The sequence below is a fragment of the Asterias amurensis genome, chromosome 13 (assembly GCF_032118995.1).
Source record: "Asterias amurensis chromosome 13, ASM3211899v1".
In the NCBI taxonomy this organism is placed as follows: domain Eukaryota; kingdom Metazoa; phylum Echinodermata; class Asteroidea; order Forcipulatida; family Asteriidae; genus Asterias; species Asterias amurensis.
In genome coordinates, this window is record NC_092660.1 from 6,081,776 (window position 1) to 6,104,500 (window position 22,725).

The 22,725-nt window shown below is 37.6% G+C and overlaps 1 protein-coding gene across 1 annotated transcript in view; it reads right to left on the reverse strand.

Annotated features, from left to right (window-relative positions):
- Positions 1 to 22,395, reverse strand: part of LOC139945773 (uncharacterized) — a 122,217-nt gene extending 99,822 nt beyond the window's left edge. The window contains exon 1 of the mRNA XM_071943188.1: positions 22,007 to 22,395. The gene's annotated coding sequence lies outside the window, so the exon portion shown is untranslated. The remainder of the gene's footprint in view (positions 1 to 22,006) is intronic.
- Between the last annotated feature and the right edge of the window lie 330 nt (positions 22,396 to 22,725).

The window sequence follows — 22,725 nt, forward strand, 5'->3', positions numbered from 1 at the left end:
GGACTCTGGGGGTGATGTAGTACTTTCGTGTACTTACAGATCAATGAAAAAACTGATTGTATAAGTCCGTCGCAAATGAGAAAACGCGATTATCCGTGCAAAACAGGTACACGTAGGGCCTACATGTACTTTAGTGTGCAAGGTTGAGTGATTCCGCAAGCACGACCATCAATCGAAAACGGAAGCACAGGGAACGTTTTCAGTTTCCAAATAAAAACACACAGGCTATCCTTCTATGGTGCAAATGTACACAAAGGTATCTTCAGTAGACCCCAGTCAGTTTATTTCTTAAAAATGAAGACCCAAAACAATTTCCGCATCACAAAAACGCGATAAATTGACTAGGGCAAACTTAGACCAATGGTGAACGAGAGCAAAATTATCGCTGTAGCCATTTGCATTGTAATATAATCAATATAAAACTATAGATTATTGTTTCGGATAATCGTCCTAGTTCACTGTATAGTGCGCCCCCAAGAGTTTGCTCAGAAAAAGAAGGCGGTCATCACAACTCGCCGGAAGTCTGGCCCGTTTGTCATCTTATGTTTGTTAAATCACTACTTTCGAATACAGGTAACAAGATCATATGGGGTTGAGTTCGTTCGCAACTCCCGGTGAATCTGTAAACATATTTTCAAGTTATTCAACTTTCTTTAAGTGCACCAAGTGTCAATTCAAGCAATTTTAATACTCAGTCCACTTCTACAAAATTTTGGACTGCCTCCAGGCATAAACTTTAAACAGCCAGAAGGAAAAAACATAAACCGACGTTTTCTTGAGAATATACTTCGAAATTCTTATAAAAGCACTTTGTATAATGAAAAGGGGGTCACATCTTCACACTGTTCAGCTGCTATTTTGTTTTATAATTTGATTATGGTACAGTTTCTTAGTAATACGTGTGGTATCTTGCCTGTCGATGAACATCTAACGTCACTTCTTTTGTAAACGTAATTAATCATAGTCATCATCATTTTGTTTAAAAGAGAAACAATTTTTCTTTTTAGCCTCAGTATGGCTCGTTGAGTATGGCTCGTTAAGTTGAGTTGGTTATTACTTTGCACTCACAATATACTTGACATGATAATGTATAACACACCAATACAATGGTATATTTAAATCCAGATGACGTCAAACCATAAACGTCATGCAATCCGTTTTTAATCTGCCATTATTCATTGTAATCGTTTTAGAGGAGGATATTAAGAGAATATAAACAGAGCCTATAAACAATCTTTCTAGTCCGGTAAACACACATCAAATCAACCAGCAGAAAGAACAATTTATTTTGATGGTCATATTTATTATTGGAATAATGAATAGCCGTAAAAATTTTGGTATGGGGTTTTGTGTTCGTTCATATGACTCATGGTTCATTTGCCTAAATGTCGATTTGTGTCTATAGTGGCAGAATTTCGGTAAACTTCCATTTCACTCAGCTTCGTCGCCCCTATAGTAGAATGGAATAATCCAGATTTCGTACCGTATTATAAATTATATTGTGCGGCAATGCACTCATATGCATGCAATATTTAATGTCACTGTTATAAATATCACAAACTTCTGAGATATTATAGTTTATAATACATAAGTCTTGGAGCGAGACAAGTCGGATTTTTGCACTTTGGCTGGTTGTTAATGCCGTAGCACACCTGTATGCGTGAGTGCATATTACAAATAAGATTTGGCGCTTAAAATGTGTATATGGAAAACCGACGCTTGGCAAGAAAAAAAAACTCTCACCGAATTTGTGTTGATGATATGCTTCTGTGATCCGCATGTGTTATCTCTATGTACGTGAACAAGCATCAACTGAACACAATCAGACTAAAACGAAGAGGAAAAAACAAATGGGCAGACTTTAAAAAAAAAACTGTCCACACATCTCCACACATAGGCCTAAGCTGTCTCATTTTGCCCGGGTTGTTTTTGCCTATCGACCCGCGCCAAAGGGTAAAGGAGCAACTGCAATCTTCAAATATGATTTTATGTATGGGATATTATAGGTGGTTATAATAATTACATGTGGCTTATACATGAGGTGGTTTCCATACAGGTCATGGCGAGTATAATATGCATGTGTGTAACTGTCCTCAAAATGGCGCCAGCTTAGATCTTGTCACTTCGAACCGGTCGATACCATGTGAGTAAGGATGCTTAAATAGACACGATTCCACGTTTGTCGATGCATGATTTAAGATTCATTTAAAGGTTGATGTATAGCTTACAAGAAGTGCAAACCGATACGGTGAATGAAACTCCCGATCGGAATGGGGAGCTACAGCTAATTTCAAAATCTCTGCAATTATTGTGATTGTTTACACATGCGATTGATTTCAGATTCATTTAAAGCCATCGGACACTTTCGGTTAACAGTGTTGTCCAAAGGCCCACACTTCGTGTATCACAACTGATATAAAAAATAACAAACCTGTGGAAATTTAGGCTCGATCGGTCATCGGAGTCGGGAGAAAATAACGGGGAAAACCCATCCTTGTTTCCGCACGTTTTGCCGTGTCATGACATGTGTTTAAAATAAATCCGTAATTCTCGACAACGAGAATTGATAATTGTTTTAATGTTTTCTCGAAAAGTAAAGCATTTCATGGAATAATATTTCAAGAGAAGTCTTTCACCATTACCTTCTGTAAACCCTGTAAGTTATTTGTAAATCTGTGAATTTTTATTTCTTTTTCTGTGCCGAAAGTGTATAATGGCTTTAAAAGAGGCTCTCCCCAAAAGGGAATAATATGAGCCATGACTTGCACACTTTATGAGAACAATGTTCTCTGTCTTCGAAACTTGATTTTTATACTTCGGATAAAAATCTGCTTCCAACCAATTTGAAATACTGGTTTTCATCAGAAACATGGTTTTTTCGGGTTTAAAAAGAGACAGCTAACTAACCTACATGATTTGTTGATATTTCACATCAATTCTTGTTTCCCCTTAAAGGCAGTGGACGCTATTGGTAAGTACTCAAAATAATTATTAGCATAAAACTTCACTTGGTAACGAGTAATGGGGAGAGGTTGATGGTACAAAACATTGTGAGAAACGGCTCCCTCTGAAGTGACATAGTTTTCGAGAAAGAAGTATTTTTCCACGAATTTAATTTCGAGACCTCAAGTTTAGAATTTGAGGTCTCGAAATCAACCATCTAAAAGCACACAACTTAGTGTGACAAGGGTGTTTTTTTCTTCCATTATTATCTCGCAACTTCGACCAGTGATTGAGCACAAATTTGCACAGGTTTGTTATTTTATGTATATGTTTAGATACACCAAGTGAGATGACTGGTCTTTGACAATTACCAATAGTGTCCACTGCCTTTAAAATTGTCTCGTACTACAAATTCAGTTGATATCTCATCAAGTTTCCACTAGGTCGAGGAACTGACTCAAACCAGTCCATGAACTGTCAATTCCTCGCAACTATGTAAATTTACTTCTATTTTCAAAAGGTTTTTGTCCCCCAGCCTCGCACATCCCCTCGATTTGCATGGAAATTTCCCCAGGCGTCTGGAAGAGACTCAACACATCTCTAATCCACGCCGATGTCCATCCTGAAGGCAGTAGCCTCTTAAAGGCACTGGACGCTATCGATAATTACTCAAAATAATCATTTGCAAAAAACCTTAGTTGGTGACGAGCAATGGAGACCTGTTGATAGTATAAAACATTGTGAGAAACTGCTCCCTCTGGAGTTTCGTAGTTTTTAAGAAAGAGGTAATTTCTCACTCAAATAAACAAAGACTTCAGACCTGACGCCTTTTATTATATATCTGAAAGCACACAAAGTAATGCAACAGTGGTGTTTTTTCTTTAATTTTTCTATAGCAAATTCGATGACCAATTGAGACCAAATTGTCATATTTTATGCATATGTTGGGATACACCAAGAGAGAATTCTGGTCTTTGAACTTCACACAAAATGTAGTGCCTTTAAAGACAGAGAAAGGTGGTTTATTCTCATCTTGATTGAATTTAGGTCCTTGAACCTTCTATAAAATCTTCCCTTTCCATAGTATCAGCCTTTCCCCGATGGACGTCAACGAACTGCACACACGGACTCAAATGTTCGCATGATGTACGTGGAGGTCTATATCTCAACCCGGGTCAGCAACCCGGGTCAGACCCTTGGCAATCGTCAGTCATCCATGTTTTTTTTAAATTTAACCATTATGTGTCTTGGGGTGAACAAGTACAAAGACAATCTGAGATTGAACCTGCGAGCCGACTTTATACGTGTCATCAGTGCTCTACTAACCTAGATATCTATATAATTGCAAAGGTCGCGGGTTCGAATCCCACTCGAGTAATGTGCCTGTGACTTTTTTTTTACAGAGTTCAGTAAAGTGCTGAGTATACAGTTTCCAACACACATCGGTGTATGGGAAATAATACCAAAAAAATAATACATTTTTACCAGCATAACAAATACTGCACGTTTTCTCAAAAGAAAGTAACCATTACAGAAGCAGTGGTTTAGTTCTCGACCAATGAGCAGCTCCCCTTCAATGTACGTCATCATGCAATAACAATATTAGCCTCATTGTCCCAGATATGTCTTCAACATAGTCCGGGCGAGAAGAATTCAGAGTCAAAGAACTTACAGGGACTTGAAAAATAAATAGAATGTGAAATTAATAAATGGCTTTTAGTTGGGCGCACAGACTTACCAAATCACAATAAGTAGACCAGACAGAGTGAGTAATATGTTCATATTACTCTATAGAATGGGTTGAAGTCCTAATAATACAAAACTTCGTCTTTTATTGATAACCAACCGTAATTTTCAATCAAATCAACGTTAACGCATGAGTGCTGCCTGGAAGCGGTTGCTTAAAGGCACTGGGCACTTTTGGTAATTGTCAAATCCACTTGGTGGATCTCAACATATGCCCCAAATAATATTAAAACGTGTAAATTTGAGCTCAATCGGTCGTCCAAGTTGCGAGATAATAATGAAAGAAAAAACACCCTTGTCACAGAAGTTGTGTGCTTTCAGATGCTTGATTTCGAGACCTCAAGTTCTATGTCTGAGGTCTCGAAAAGAAATTCGTGTAAAACTACTTCTTTCGTGAAAGCTACGTTACTTCAGAGGGAGCCGTTTCTCACCAAGTTGTATACCGTCATCAGCTCCCCATTAAAGCGTTACCAAGTAGGGTTTTATGCTACTAATTATTTAGAGTAATTACCAATAGTGTCCACTCCCTTTATTATACATATTATGTATATGGCAAATATGAGCGCGAAACCTTCTGGGTTTTTTTCTCAACCATACACTTTTGCTTTGCTATGATATTTAGAACAAAGAGCCATTTCAGCAACTTTATTATCTTTACTGCATCTTCTTGCCTAGTGCCTATAACACTATTTTCTGGAATAATCTGGATGACTCTTATAAATCATTACGACCTCTTTCTATTTTTTACTAAAGCAATACAAACTCGTTGTTTAAATCCATGCATAAAGCACTGTATGAAATTGTGTGATGGGAATAACAATGACGTCATTTCCTGTTTTATCATGTATCTCTGTTTAATATTTCGTCTGTTCGTCCTTTGGCTGGGGAACAAAAGCGGTAGCTTCTTTGACCTAGATGTTGTCATGTGTTTAAAGTTCACTTTTTGTTTCATTTTTATCATCTTGACCTACATTTTCGATTATTCATTTTGTGATTTCTGCAACATTGAATAAACGTATCATGATTGGTTTTTCATGAATATCATTTCCTACCTTTAGCTCCCCTGGGTTGGTTATTTTCATCTTGTAATATTTTTTATTCGTGACCAGAACTTTGCAACCCATTAGGTCGCTATAAAGGATTCTACGGAGTCATATTTCTCCTCTAAAAATACAGTTGCTTAAAAAAACATTTACAGTGGGGGACATACAAGATGAATCACCTAAAACCTCAAGCATCTTTCCGAAAACAAAGAGTCTACAACTTGTTAATCTTCATCTACAACACAATTGCATGTGACAAAAAAAAACATGTGGAATAACACAAAATTAAAATCTCATCAAAACTTCATGTAGTCACTCTATTTTATGTACACCAGAGTGTCTTTATTCCAAACGGTATTGGAAATCCTACATTAATAGAATACTGACAATCAAGTCCAAAATGCGTCTGTGTCGTTGAAATTGACGGAATGCATTTGCACTAATTTTTGATATAGTTAACAATACGTCGCAATGATGTGAAACGACTGTGGGTCAATTGTGCGTTAATGTGACATCCAATTTTATTTTTACAAAGTCATATACGGAGCTCCAGTAGTGCCATACCGATACCTGGATAATGTCTCAGCCACGACTTATTTTACGGACATGTGTGACACTCTGACCCAGTTCTGTGTCAGTGTGGCCGGATTTGACTGGAAGTACACATTACATCAAAATACATAATAAGCCACAGAATAATTTAAAATGGATGTTGTCCAACTCTACAGTCAGGAACCAATCACAGCATATAATTTATAGGACTGCACCACCTCACTCGTTTTATACAATTTTTAGGAGAGGGAAGTTGAGTACTATACTTCAAGATTCAAGAGTCTATGTGTGAACATTGGTGCCAAATGGTGACGAAGAATCACAACAATCAATTCAAAACAGGAAATGGAGAAAATAGCCTTGATCAGCAAAGACACTGGACACTATTGGTAATTGTCAAAGACCCAGTCTTATCACTTGGTATATCTCAATATATGGATAAAATAATAACAAACCTTCAAAATTTGAGCGAAATTGGTCGTCGTCCTTGTGAGATTGTAATGAAACAAAAAACACCAAGTCACACCAAGTTGTGTGCTTTCAGATGCTTGATTTCGAGACCTCAAAATCTAATTCCGATGTATCGGAAATCAAGTTGGTGGAAAATTATTCTTTCTCGACAAACTACTTCACTTTACAGGGAGCCGTTTCTCACAATGTTTATATAGGTTTTCTCGGTCAAATTCGGCACATCAGCAGTCAATTTGATTTTCATGCGTTCGAATAAAAGCTGTTTTGGCCTCCAATTGTTACTGCGTTTCAAATTTAGAATTCGGCCAGTCAATATCGTTTTGAGTCGAGTCAAATTCCTTTAGCACTCTGTTCAATTTAGCGTAGCGTCATTCTTCTTCGTGACACACACGCCTTAAGAAGCGTCTGCGAATTTGAATGCTGCTTTGATGAATTGTTAAATTGAATGATTACTTTGTCAAATCAAATGACGCAACATTAGATTTGACTAATCCTAAAACGTAATCTAATGACACCTTTGAGTAGCATTCGATTTTGCGCGAAATAGAATTGCTTGGTGGTTAAATTGGCTGCTCATTTTCCGAAATTGACCGAGAAAACCTATACTACCAACATCTCCCTATTATTGTTAGATACCAAGTCAGGTTTTCTGCTAAATAATTATTGTGAGTTACTACCAATATAGTGTCCACTGCCTTTAAAGATTACCCAAAAACCAAAAGCGCAACCAAGCACCAATATCTGAGCCAACATGCACGACTGGATGCCACCATTGTTAAATAAGGGAATCAATGTGTGGTGAAGAGGTTTTCAACTAGTGTTTTAATTTACCGAGACGAAGTCGAGGTAAATTATAAAGAACCAGGCCTAAGCGGGTTTAAACCACTAGTTGAAAACCGATTCAACACACTTTGATTCCCATTCATAAATACCTTTCGGTCAAAAACATCATCACTTGTTGGTCAAAAAGTAAAATAAAAGCAAAAACTATAATTGTTAAATTATTTCTTTCAACACAACACAAAACCCCTCCAGCTATGAAATGGTAGAGCCCTCCGCTGCCCTCGCGTAAACATCTCCTTATAAGGGAATGCTGTGGGCGTCGCGCGTATCGCGTAATGTGGCACAACTGTTTCAGCCGTGGCTCTTGACCAATAGGAATAAAGAAACTGTCTCATAAGAACAGGTGCAAGGTCGCGTGTCACGCCCATGAATTAACACTTTTTACCGGTCATTCACATAAGGTTTATGAACACCCACGTGACGCGCTCTCCACCAATAGGAGTAGAAAAACTGTCTGGGGTATTTATGAATAAATAATTCAGATACCGTGAAGGCAACAAAAAGAAGCTTTGCATTCATTAACACCGCGTTACCTTCACTCGAACAGATTAAACCAGACCGATTTCAGAACACCGACAACGACCAACTGTGTAAAAACAAATTGAACGACATCAAGTAACCTCACAATAATTGTTATTGTCCAGTGCATTCAACTCGCATCATTTTGAGTGGTTTATTTCTATAGGTGTAGGCGATGTAAAGTGCTATCAAATACAACTCTTCAAACATTGGTTCCCGGAACTTTTAGTAATATTGAGAGGTTGGTTTTAATCCCATCCACCTTTGAGTGTTGCTACTCCTGAGACTACTGTACATGAATTAAGAATTAATGGTTGGCTTTTATTCAGTAACGTTGCAGCTGCTGGTTTGAATTATTGCAAGCACTACTCTCTTTGAATCAAGATGAGGTACATATTTGCAAATAAAACTCTTCAAACTTTCATTCCTGGAACTTTTGGGAATATTAAGTGGTTGGTTTTAATCCCACCACACACCTTTGAGGGTTGTGTCTGTACATGAAATAAGAATTAAGGGCAGGGGTTTATTCAGTAACGTTGGGGCTGCTGGTATGAAACTCTCTTTGAATCAAGATGAGGTACACATTTACAAGTACAACTCTTCAATCTTTAATTCCTGGAAGTTTCGGGAATATTAAGAGGTTGTTTTTTATCCCACCCACCTTTGAGTGTTGCTACTGTACATGAATTAAGAATTAAGGGTATACTTCTAATCGCAATGTTGCAGCTGCTGGCATGAATTAGCACATACTCTATTTGAATCAAGATGAGGTACACATTAATTTACAAATACTACTCTTCACAATGATTCCAGGAACTTTAGGAATATTAAGAGGTTGGTTTTAATCCCACCCACCTTTGATTGTTGTGTCTGTACATGAATTAAGAATTAAGAGTATTTTACTATACTCAGTAATGTTGCAGCTGCTGGCACGAACTCTTGTAAGCATTACTCTCTTTGAATCAAGATAAGGTACTTCATTTACTAAATAAGGGCAAATCTTATACGTCAACTTAGCATCGAAGTTTCAGTAAGTCGTCTTGCGATACAAGTTGACGGTTTTGGCTTGAATTCTTATAAGTACATCTCTCTTTGATTAAAAAAATATGGTACAGGATTTAGAGCGTATCTGTGGTTGTATTTAACCTTACTACATTATTTGAGTGTAGGATAAAGCAGTGTTCCACTGTTATGGCAAAGCTGCTACTGAATCAAGATAAGGTACATTTAGTAAATGAAGGCAGCATATCTGTGGTACCTTGCTATGTTTTAGCGTAAAACATTTCTAGGACATCTAACCTTACTATATTATTTCAGTGCAGATAAAGCGCCGTTTCACAATTATGGCAAAAGCTATGAATCAAGATAAGGTACAGTGATTGATGATTTGCGAAAACTGCAGCTGCTCGTATGTTAACATGAAGCGTTTCATAATTATGACAAACAGCTAACTACAACCTTACTCTATTTGAATAAAGATGAAGTACAGTTCTGAATTGTTCATGAAGACTGAAAAAATATGTATACTTTCTAGAAATGCCAATACTTTAATCAGGACGTTATCCCACACAAGCTCGGGGAAAAAAGCTTGACTAGCAAAGTCTTTTCCTCTTTGTTTTCTTGTTTGCTCTTTTTTTTCCTAGCCTTCGAGAAAAGACACCGCCAGGGTTGAATCGTCAACTATTTTAGTATTTATTTATACAAAAGATCCTTGCGGTTGGTGAACATTTTACTTATCATATTATTTTTAAAAGCTTGCCCACACCTTTCATAACATCAGGCACTTAAGTGTATCAGACACAGAATGACTGGTAAACCAGTTTACCAAGGTGTCTAAAGAAAACTTTCGACCGATAAATTGAAAGTTGACAAAACAAAATCGACAAAATCACATTCCAAAGCTACGTCTCTAGTGACCATAAGGACTTTGATATCGTTTGTTAAGAAGTATGTGTACTCTAGCTGCGTGTGCATGGATGGAGTCTTAAACATGATCAGAGTGAAAAATATTATCTTAAAACATGTTGAGCTAAGGTAACATTCCTTCTCCAAACATCTAGAGTGGACCAAAGCAATCATATTTCTGTTTTCAAAAAATCTTTGAGTCAACATTGATGTTATACAAGCGGTGCCGCTGAATGTCCGTTGTATTTATCAACAGCCAATTATAACAATACAAAGTCGGTACAAAAAGTTCGTGCATTTCGCGACCAATCCTTCCGGTAATACAAAACAAAGTTACTCGAAAAAGAATGGATTGTTAAAGGCAGTGGACACTATTGGTAATAACTCAAAATAATTATCAGCATAAAACCGCGATTGGTAATGAGTAATAGGGAGATGTTGATAGTATAAAACATTGCGAGAAACGGCTCTATCTGAAGTGACTTAGTTTTCGAGAAAGAAGTAATTTTCCAAGAATTTGATTTCGAGACCTCAAGTTTAGAGTTTGAGGTATCGAAATCAAGTATCAGAAATCACACAACTTCGGGTGACAAGGGTGTTTTTTTCTTTTATTAGTATCTCGCAACTTCGACGACCATTGAGCTCAAATTTTCACAGGTTTGTTATTTCATGCATATGATGATGAGGTACACCGAGTGAGAAGACTGGTCTTTGACACTATCTTTAAACGAGAAGTTCATAGAGAAGCCAAAGTTATACTCGGCTCTAAACATGAACAATATAATAATATCTCAACAAAGAAACACACATTATGTTGCGCTGTCTGCACTATTAACCAGACGGCCACATTTTAATGAAACTAAGTCACAGAAAACGGAATTGAAATTACACTTAGAAACCAATGATGTGTTAGCTCATTAAGATGCGATCGGCTGCTGTATGACAACCCAGGGTCTGTCTCGACAGCTATAGGTGAGGTGATGGGAAGTCGCGTGTGCGGACATAATCTTGGCACAAATAACGGAAAGTATGTCGACCGTCCGCCACTGGATAACTATCTTGATGCGACTTTACCGCCAGAGGGCTTTGGGGCTTCCGGATTTGTAATTTCACGGAATATCTGTGTGTTCGTGGCTGGCGAGTGAGGTCATTCAATAAACATATCGTATGGTTTACGCTTGTCAATTTGAAAAAGTACATGTACATGGCAATGCTCGTGTATGAAGTACTGCGTACTCAACCAGTATATAACCCTACTGTACTGTGTCCGATCGTACTCGAATACTTTATTATGTTCTCGTACTCTACTCGTACTAGGACTATTATACTGTATTCTGTACTCGCAATTCTTAGTACTCGAGTGCTTTATTCTGTAGCCAAGTTGTACTCGCACTAGTACTCACTTCATTCTATACTCGTACACTCGAACACTGTAATCGTACCTTTATACATTACTTCATTATTTAATCGTTATTCATGGAACACGTCCTACTCGTACTCCTACTCGCACTATCCATTCTGTAACTCGTCGTACTTGTACCCAAATATTTTCATTCTCTTCTTGTACTCGAATCGTACTAACATAGTGCTCTAATACTTTGTGTACTCGTATCTTATGTTAATGCAAATACAGTCTCGCTCTAATACTCGAGTTAAACTTTGTTTACTCGTTACTCACACTTACTCGAATGACTAATAAGTACCTGTAGACCTACTCGACCTTTGTTTAGTAAGACCAGGATAACCACACATATTGAAGACACTGGACCTCACTTGGTGTATCTCAACATATGCATAAAATAACAAACCTAGGCCTGTGTGAAATTGGTCATCGAAGTTGCGAGAAAATGATGAAAAAACATCCTTGTTGGACAAGATAGGAATAAAAGACTTCTGGCTAGAATTATTCTATTATTTTAGTAAGAATTTACCTCTTTCTCAACATCTACGCGACTCCGCGGTGTTAACATTCAAACCGAGTACAGCTGAGTCCCAGATAAGTATTATTAGGCAAGCTTGAAAAAATAAATGAAACTTGTAATGGGTGGGTTTCAGTAATTATGTTTCCAATTACAAACCACCAATCTAGCTCAGCCTCGAACATTAATGTACTCACATTGCAGATTATAACTACATTGCGATACTTCATTATAGCACGTTCGGTTACGTCAGACATCAACCTGCAACTATCAGTCACTGCTCAAGGTGACGTTGCCTTTTTGTGGAACCGAGATGACTAAAATCAATACACGCAGGACTAACGTGTAAAAATAATACTCTATCGAAGGCCACGGAGGAAATAGATTTACGACTCTTCATCTAGATGTTGAAGAGCAAAGGCCATGAAGTGGCCATCTAAGACACTGTGTCTTACAACTTGTTATACTATCATGTGTTACTTTGATAATAACTTATCAATTGTTGTACTCTGTGTTCTTAAACTGCTCTTAAAACTTGTCATTATGTTATAATATGCTTACAACTTGCACAAAATAGTTAAAGCTCGACGTTTCGACCCTAGCTGCAAAGGGTCAAAATCAGACGCATTTTGTGGATTTTCCCTATTTGAGATTTCCTCCCACATCTAAAAATCATCTTCTGTCTATAGGGTTTTATTAGACCTATATTTATGCGTTAACGTCCTTTTTGTTTTTCTGAGAGTGCACTGGTTGCTTCAGATAGAAACATTGATTGTAACTTATTTTCAGAAAAGTAGATGATGCGACTGGTTATGTTTCGTCAGGGTTTTTTGTAAAACGTTCCTTCATTAACATTTCTGCGATTAGGCAACTTTGATACACGTGTGCCATCAAGTAGAATGGCCAGTAATTGTGTGTGGTTTGTCATGAAACACCTTGAATCAGAAGTCAATTTCAGGTTCTTAATAGCAAGCGAAATTGCATTCTGACCGCAAGACGTCATGTTACGTGTAACTAAACCCCCTGGCAACAAAAGTCGAGCAAAGAAACGTCGAGATGAAAAATGTCAAGCTTTGTTGTCATTCTATATATCACCTTTCAGTTCTCGTATGATTTGGATGTAATTTTAAATATTTCTCAGGGAGTTTATTTGCTGGTGTGCTAATTCCGTACCAGAACCAGTTTTTACAACTATTTTCATTTAAAGACAGTGGACACTATTGGTAATTGTCAAAGACCAGTCTTCTCACTTGGTGTATCTCAACATATGCATAAAATAACAAACCTGTGAAAATTTGAACTCAATCGGTCGTCGAAGTTGCGAGATAATAATGAAAGAAAAAACACCCTTGTCAGGCGAAGTTGTGTGCGTTCAGATGCTTGATTTCGAGACCTCAAAATCTAAATCAAAACTGTGGAAAATTAATTTTTTTCTCTAAAACTACGTTATTACAGAGAGAGCCGTTTCTCACAATGTGTTATACTATCAACCTCTCCCCATTACTCGTTACCAAGTAAGGTTTTACGCTTATAAATATTTTGAGTAATTACCAATACTACCCACTGCCTTTAAGGGAACATTTATAGAGTTAGTTAGAAAGAAATCACAGAGATCAAAGATTTACATAAAAGTCAGACCGCTATTTGATATGATAGTCTGTATCCATTATTGCAATTACAAACAGGGAACAAGACGGCAATATAAAAAGTATATTTTATATATAGGGCCTACATTTAACAGAAATATCGCATGATTAGTATCGAATGATGAAAAGGTTTAATTTAAATCTAAGAGCTCATTCCTACCACGTTCCCATCAGCATCAATCCTCCAGAGACAACATTTACATCTGAAATAATACACTGTTTAAAAGGAAGGTACACGTTTGGTAATTACTCCAAACAAATATTAACTTAAAAACTGCCTTGGTAACGAGCATTGGAGAGCTGTTGATAGTATACAACATTGTGGGAAACGACTCCCTCTGAAGTGATGTAGTTTTTGAGAAAGAGGTGATTTCTCACATAATAGTAAAAGACTTCTAGCTAGAAGTCTTTTATTCCTATCTGAAAGCACACAAATTCGAAATCGAGCACCTGAACGCCAAAACTTCGCCTGACAATTGTGTTTTTTCGTTCATCACTTTCTCGCAACTTCGATGACCAATTGAGCCCAAATTTACATAGGCTTGTTATGTTATGCTTATGGTGGTTTACACCAAGTGAGACCACTGGTCTGTGACAACTACCAATCGTTCACGATGCTTTTAAGTCAAGAAAATGACATTTCAAGGCCCTCGCTTTTATTAGATCACCGCAATTGAGCAAATAAGCACATGAACGTGCTCCAAATCGCTAAACAAAACGAAACCGCCCACATACCGAAACCATTAATGAGCCTATTACAAAGCCTGTATAATGTAAGTCATTAGTACCAGACTGTGACGATTTGGTGCCATCCCAATGCCTCGCCCACGCTTTAATTAATACATGTGTATCTATTACATATACCATGTCCACCAAACATATTGCAGTCATTACACGGTTTTGATCGTTTGGATCATATTGGTAGTTGACCGTTATGGTACTACGTCATTGTCGCGTCCCTAGTGTGAATTTGCAGAGGTGGATGCTAAAATGATCGATTCAAACAAAGGACCAGACCATTTTCCTCATAAGCTGGGTGCGTTCGTTTAGCTTCCCTGGGTCGACCCCGGTGAGTAGCGTTTTTTTTTTTTTTTTTTCAGGACGAACGTGGGTAATTATCTGCACACGTTCAGCCTGGAAAAAGAAAACGCCACACACCGGGGTCGACCCGGGGAAGGTAATCGAACGCACCCAGTATATTCCCTGACCTCTTTCAGTGATCAGAGAGTATGGCCGATAAATTTCGACTGTTTACCTTATTCTGGGCATGCGCATGTGCTACTACCAGCTAGCGTTCCTTCAAGTCTCACGTTAAGTACATGGTTTTTACTAAAGATTATAACAAATTTGGTAAGATTCACAGAGTATTGTTGCTAAGTAACAATAGCCTACCATCTAATTATGTATTACACATCCCCTATGAAAATGCCCCACTAATAGTGCTTGCTATAGTAATCGTCATGGACATAGTAAATACATTCTACAGTTTCGCCCTTCATAGTCATTTTAAAAAAGCGTCTGGGCTCCAGCATACCTTTGACTATAAATGAGAACTATTGCCGGGTACATTATAAGCACTGTAAACGATCGCATAGACGCCCCAATAAAGCAACCCGCTCGTGCTATTTGCTAGATTTGGCGCCATTAATTTGAGCCGATGGCCCTGTGTCAAGGGTCAATTATTGATGTGCCAAATGTTGGTAAAGAAAAAGACCGCAACTTGATAGTATGAAGAAATTGCATTGGGAAATCAAAAGCAACAATGACAACAACAGCTGCAGTAGCATGAGCACAACAGCAACAAACAAACTCAAAATAATACTTACGTAAACTAAAACGTAAATAGTGTCTTTGGAAAACATGTAAAAATTATGTTCAAAATGGTGGACGAACGTGCGATATGGAATCAGCTGTAACAACAACTTCAACAAAATCATTGGCAACAACATGAACATCAGCAGCGCCAGCAACAACAACAACAATCAACGACATCAACAAACAAATAAACAAATACAAATCTAACATTATAATGTTGATAACTGTGGAATGTTTTTTCTATAAGTTGGATAACATAGTTTGGGTAGTTTGATCTATGTGACCAAATTTTCAACCAAAAACTGGTCTCCTTCCCTCTGATCTGACACTGAAAATTTCGTCTAAAGAAGCTCCAAATCAAAATAAAATCGGTCGCACGGTAATGCATTATGCAGTCTTTTGCACACCACCGCCAAAAATAAATACAATACATTGGATCAAAGGATTAGTTTCCAATTTCGAGTTTTGTATATTTGCATTCTCGCGTAAGAATTGTGTCTATTTTTGTTCTCCCGATAATAGCAGTAGGCATTTACTGGACAACAGCGTTATGTATAAACATAACTAGACTTCGAGCGACTGGGGATACCATTATTTTTTTATGTGCAGAGTTTCGCTGCCGGTGAATTATGCATTTCATTTTTCTTTAAAAAGAAAACGCGGCCCGACCTTCCACGCAGTGAACGCTTTTTGCGTTTATAAATCTCAGAGATAAAATAACAGGTTGGATGGTGATGGCAGTCTTTGGCACCCCCCCCCCCCCCCACATAAATAAATAAGTATATTGGATTTAAATGATTAATTTCCAATTGGATTATTGTATTATTCGTAGATTTTTTTTCAAACTGCAAAAATTATCAATTTTATCATTATCATTTCCGGTCAGATTTCCTGTTTACCTGTATAAAAAGGATTGCTAATCTGCTTTGGTTTAAAATGGGACCAGACTGATTTGTTTACTTATCTAGCCTTAAATTAGATGAAATTTACAAGAAACGCCGTGCTATATTAATTCCTTTTATTTACACATACATTTGTATCCCTCAATTTTAAACCCTAAATCCTAACAGGGTTATCGGTGCCCTTCCCCCATACACCGATCGGGGTATTCAAAAGACAATCAGTATGAGAACCGTGTATGCGTTTGTTGTATAAAAGTACGGTATTTTCAGGCCTATTAAAGTTGCCTCCTTACCCCCTAGTCACTGCCTTGGTGCCCTTAAAATGCTACGGTCGAAATTTTACAATTTCCTCATAGGGAGAAAGTGCCTTGGTGCCCTTGTCCTTTCAAAAACGAGGCAAACAGGCCTGGGTATCCAACTTAAGATGATGATCGAATTTGTCACGCCAAAATGCACCTCACTTTTTCTCGTTAACAAACACCAAGCTGTGAGATGGACCATTTGTTTACGGGTCAGTTGTGTCATAAACCACGGAGCAATAAACTGTCAAACTATTCCCGTCTTAAAAGTATAGAATTTTCCCATTAAACTAATATGAATATTTATGAGAAAATTGTAACTCTCCAACGACTGATTTTATGGGGGGGGGGGGGGGCACTCTCATTCGTACATATGTTCGTACTGCAACAATTTATAGTCAAAACTACATTGAAGTATGTTGTTAAATTGTGGTTTTAATGTGAACCTACAAAACGCCGTTCGCACTAGATTCAGAATGAAGGCATGGGAGGTATGATTTATATAGTTTGCAGAAAATGATGAATTCGCTCACAACATCGATTGAATGTTTTGCTAACATTTGGTCGTTAATGCAAACCGGCACGGTTTGTTTATCAACAATGGAAATGTCTATTTATCTGTGCTATTAAAGCATAGAGTTAAAGCCTCAAATCGGTGGAGGCCATTTTGAAATGTACATTCAAGTTACGCACGTATACGTATGTATCAACAGAGGGCGCTTTGCATCAAATTTGTCACACTATTGGGGCGTGTGAACGTTATCACCTTCATGTACATGTGCATCGATCAACTTCACAATCTGTTACTGCTAATCATACCCTGGCCATATCATTGTCAGCATGGGAACACTTATGTCGGGTTCCCTGTGTGATACCGTGCGAATACCGTGCATCATCAATAGTTACCTGCCTATGACACATCTTCGGTTCGTTTCACATGGGTGTTCAAAGAAAATGTTTCCCGGGTGGGGCAATGATATGAATACAACACAAACACAGACAGATGTTTATTCTTAAGGTTTTCCTTCTATATAAATGATACCATTTATGTCTCATAATGCAAATTAGGTAGGCGATGTTTACCATACACAGTGTGCAGTTGTGTGTACAAAAGTATGACTTCTGACTGGCACTTCCGAACAAAGATATTTACAAAATAGGGCTACATAACTCAGTTGGTGGATCGCCGACACGTTAATCCGGAGGTCATTGGTTCAAATCCCGCTCTAGTCAATTTTCTTTGTCCAACCCCAAATTGCGTATAGTATAAAGGCTACCAACAGGCAACATTACTTCATGCCCATTGTCAGTGCCCACACAGTGCCCCTTTAAATGTTTCATAGAGTTGCCCTTAACAAACTATAGGAAGAAAATATGCCCTGGACTTACACGAACAAAGTATCAAGCCAAAGGAACATGTTTATCTCAACTATCAAACTAAACAAATAAAAGTATTAAAACATCGATTCAAAAACTGTACAAGATTTAAATCTTTAAAAAAGATTTTTAAATCGCTGTGTTCATCAAACGTGTCTGTATAAGGCCTTTAGTCTGTGTGACATCACAACTAGTCTGTATGTTTATCATAACCACGGTATGCAAACTAGAAACCCACAAACAATAAAACCAAAGCAAGTTGTATTTTCTGTGTTTTTATAATATTTCGATTGCACTTTTGTTACAGAGTCAAGCATCACGATGTTCCACTAATGTCTACAATCTCTCACGAACTGTACCTACACTGCATTTCCACACCTATTATTATAACCACCTTATTTCATACATTATATTATTTGATCATGATTATCATAAATTCCAGACGATTTCACCACTACTCATGACGAATAGTTCAACGATTGTTCTCTAAGGACCCATGACCGTATCACTGAAAGGTTTAAAGCAAAGAAGTAACCTTTGTTTTTTGGAACCGTTCGATTGTTTTAGTCCTATACACATTGTAGTTACAATTAACCTGTGCAATTTCATTTTCAGTGGTCGCATTTGTTTTGGTAAGATATCGCCGAAAACCTGGAGCGAATCATGTCCACGCAGGAAGACTCATCCCCATAGATTTCTAACGCTTCTTTAACTAAAATTGCCTATGGTATTCTGTTCAACAACCGCAGTCGGCTACTTCGAAATATTGCCGTTCTTCTTACCATGTCTTATACCAAACATACAGTGACCCTTTAAGTGCACTATTGATATTAACCTGTCACAATTGATTTTTACGCGAGTTTATTCAATTAAATAAACAATTGAATAGAAGAAAATGATTTGAATAAATCTCGGGATGACGTGCCAACTGACGTGACAAAATATAACTTAATATAACTTAATCGAAGCTTTAAAGTATTTGTTAAGCCCACATGTGAAGTTACTTTATGATTTGTTCCAAAATGTGTTTATTCTTTTCTCACAATAGCTTGTATTTTGTGGGCATTGTGATGGGAGAGAACGAATTCCAATGTACGAGGTTAAAGCCTGGAGTAAACTTTATACGAACACAGTTTTGCGCTTTACAAGCAAGGTTGCATCATCAACACTTTAACTCCATAATGTTTTGAAGTGTAGCCAAGTCATCTGGAATAAATCTACAGTCAAATTATATCCCGTTTCAATGATCCATAAGACTTTACACTAAAGTCTAGAATTTCATCTTTGAGATGACAGGCCATTTCTAATGTTTGCAAGGGGCACCTCCATTATTAAAGTCTATGAGAAATCTGTCAATGGGCAGTATTTATGACCCGGACCCTGTGTCAAAGTGACCCAAATTTTGGCTCAAACTGACGCACAATCTCAAACTGACGCAGAATCCTAAAAATTCCATTTTAACATTATTTCCTGGGTCAGTCTGACCCGTAAATGGGTCAGGCCCTCTGAGACCCGGAATCCGGATCAACTTATGACCCTGGAGGTCTAAAAGTGCAATGCACATTCTCTGAAATAATTATTAGTTATGTATTCTGCTTTAAATATTTAATGCAGGCTATTTTTAACGTCTTCACGGTTCATCTTGTTTAAAGGCACTGGACACTATTAGTAATTACTCATAATTAATAATTGTTAGCATTAAAACTTACTTGGTAACGAGTAATGGAGAGCTGTTAATATAATAGTATTGCACTTTTTGAAAATCGGCTCCCTCTGAAGTAACATTATAGTTTTTGAGAAAGAGGTAATTTCTCACTAAAATATTAAAATAATTTAGGCCTTTCATGGACCAGGCATCTGAAAGCAAACAAATTGTTCTGTTCAACAAGGTTTTTTTCATTCATTATTCTCTTGAAACTTTGATGACCGATTGAGTCATAAAATTTTCACAGGTTTGTTATTTTCATGCTAATGTTGAGAAATTTTTGAGAAAGAGGTAATTTCTCACTAAAATATTAAAATAATTTAGGCCTTTCATGGACCAGGCATCTGAAAGCAAACAAATTGCTCTGTTCAACAAGGTTTTTTCATTCATTATTCTCTTGAAACTTTGATGACTGATTGAGTCATAACATTTTCACAGGTTTGTTATTTTCATGCTAATGTTGAGAAAACTGGTCTTTGACAAATAACCAAAGGTGTCCAGTGTCTTTAAATATGGTTGACGTTGACGGATCATTAAGTCTTTGTACCCTCGCATTAATGTCAATGAATGTCATTAGTATGTCAATGAATGGCATCACATTATTCGTAAAAATTGTTCAAAGGAAAGTACGGGTGCACATAAACGTGTTTCTAAATGTTTGCGGAGGGAAAATACCAAGCGTGGTTTGGTTTCAAGGGATCATTTTGTATTGTTAGTTTTCTGCTCTTGGTTTGTGCTGATGGTTGCCATGACAATGTTCTTGTCTGCTTTATCATGATATACCGTTTGCTATCTGGGTCTGTTGTTTCTAATGTTTAAAGGTTGTATCTAGTTTTGTGTGCATTGTTGAATCTGTTTAGTCACTAAACACATTTTTACATTTGCTGATTGTTCATAGTTCGTTGATGGATTAATTTCTTGTATTTTTTTTTTTTTTCCATTTTATGGGTTTAGGCCCTATATAATATTTCTATGGCTTGCTGTTTCTTATGTTTTAAATTTGTGTCTACTTTTGTCTGCATTGTTGTATCTTTTTATGTCGGTTATTTCTCAGTTTAAAAGTATTTAGGCCCAAGCCTATTATTTTGATTGGTCTTGATTTTTGCCTTTTAGTTTGTATTGCTAGGCGCATTGGTGAATCTTTTACTCATAATGCGCCTTATAAATGCTGTTTATTATTATTATTATGGGATATAAACTGAGAGTGTTTACTTTGTCATGGAATGAGGCTATGGGGCAATACAATTAAATAGGGAATAATAAACTCGCAGTTCCTCAATCTTGACTAGTGACAACAATGGCCTTTATTTTGTACCGCGCCATAGATCTGTCAAATGATATTATACTGGCGCAGGTTATGAGAAAATTACAGTCTTGGCAAAAATGAAAGAGATGTAAATTGGTTAATCAAACAGAGTTAAGCACTGACAAAAATATTTTAGGAGGGTTTACAATAACATAGGGCCTACAGCCTATATTGTGAAAATTACCCCTTCATTGAATTGGACACGCCCACCCAGTCTCCCACCCAGCAAAACAATCTGAGACAGTTAATACAACAAACATTAAGTGTCAAATTAGCCGGGCTATGACAGCCCAATCAAGGTTAAAAAATACCCGCCATTGCAATACATCATGTATTGCTGATACAGTGTTGTAATATTATGCCTAATATAAATGAAACGCAATTTCAATGCTCTACGACTGAGCGTATCCACATCACGGTTGGGTTGGGGTTTTTTTTAATTTATGGAGAAAACGACTTACAAATACAAAGCTTGTTACATCAGCAGGGGATGGATGATGTACACGGGGAATTTAATCATTACAAGGTCAACATAGTCAAGTGGTTTTTCTGCCGAGTCTGTATATACGTTTCACCGCTTCGGTTTGAGATGAGTAGGGATGAAAACCCAGCAAAGGATAAACATCTCCAGTTATTTATACTGACACCTGAATCGGCGACTGATAATTGAATGTCAAATGTCATGCTGGTTTTACATTACAGCGATTAAAAATTAGCACGTCGTTTATGGCTGTGCGGTAGGTATATGGTTTGGCAATGTAGGTCTCACAGTTTTTCTCGTTAAAATGCCGAAACCACGAAGGTAGTTTTGTTATTGAGCAAGGGTTTATAATTTGCTATAACCGCTTATATTGTAACAATGTAGACCAACAGAACAACAGAAAACCCGCATACATTAAAACCTGTAGGCCTACATGTATATGGGCATAATTTGTGTGTGTAATTTATTTATCATAGTGCAATATACGCATGCAACACATTGCTGTGTATTATTAAGCACATGGTCGTAACTTACCCTGTCTTCTTCATGGGCGAGTTCAAACGTGTTGCCGATGCCACTTAGTGGCTAAACGCACCATGGAGTAGAGGGTTGATGGGGCCGGTCGATGCGATTGACCCGCGTTGATTCCAGGACCACCACGCTCACATTGACAGTGAATCCGTGCTGATGAAAGGCTGGCTGAATATTACAACAATTAAAGGCACATTGTTGATAAGAATGTAGGCATGTTGGTTTGCTGCGTCCTCATGACATGGCCTGCGTAGCTATTTTTAGAGTGTAGCATGGTAGAACAATAGCAGACGACAACAGGATAATCTCACTTGACAGTTAAGTGTTGAAGCATGGTGGCGAGTGAGAGATGATAACTCCTCCAATATGACATTTGAATGTTGTTGATTATCACAGAGTATATGTAGTAACCCAATCAGCTCCTCATTCACAAGATTGCCGTATTGGCAACAAGCAAGAGACAGTGTGTGTGGGCACGAGCGCCTCTTCTCACCTCCAAACCGTTCTGTATGCACGCAGCATGCAAGTAGTCGTCCTCCAAACCCCGGGTGGTGACTGACTAAAGAGAGTCCAGCCTCCCTCACCGAGCTACTACTACGAAGAAAATGGAATGAAAATTTCCTGTTCATATGATGATGACACGGAATGGGCTTGATGCATTGTGGCAGCAAGGTACTTGTGTACACGCGGCAAACGGGCTCGCTGATGACAGGAAAGCACCA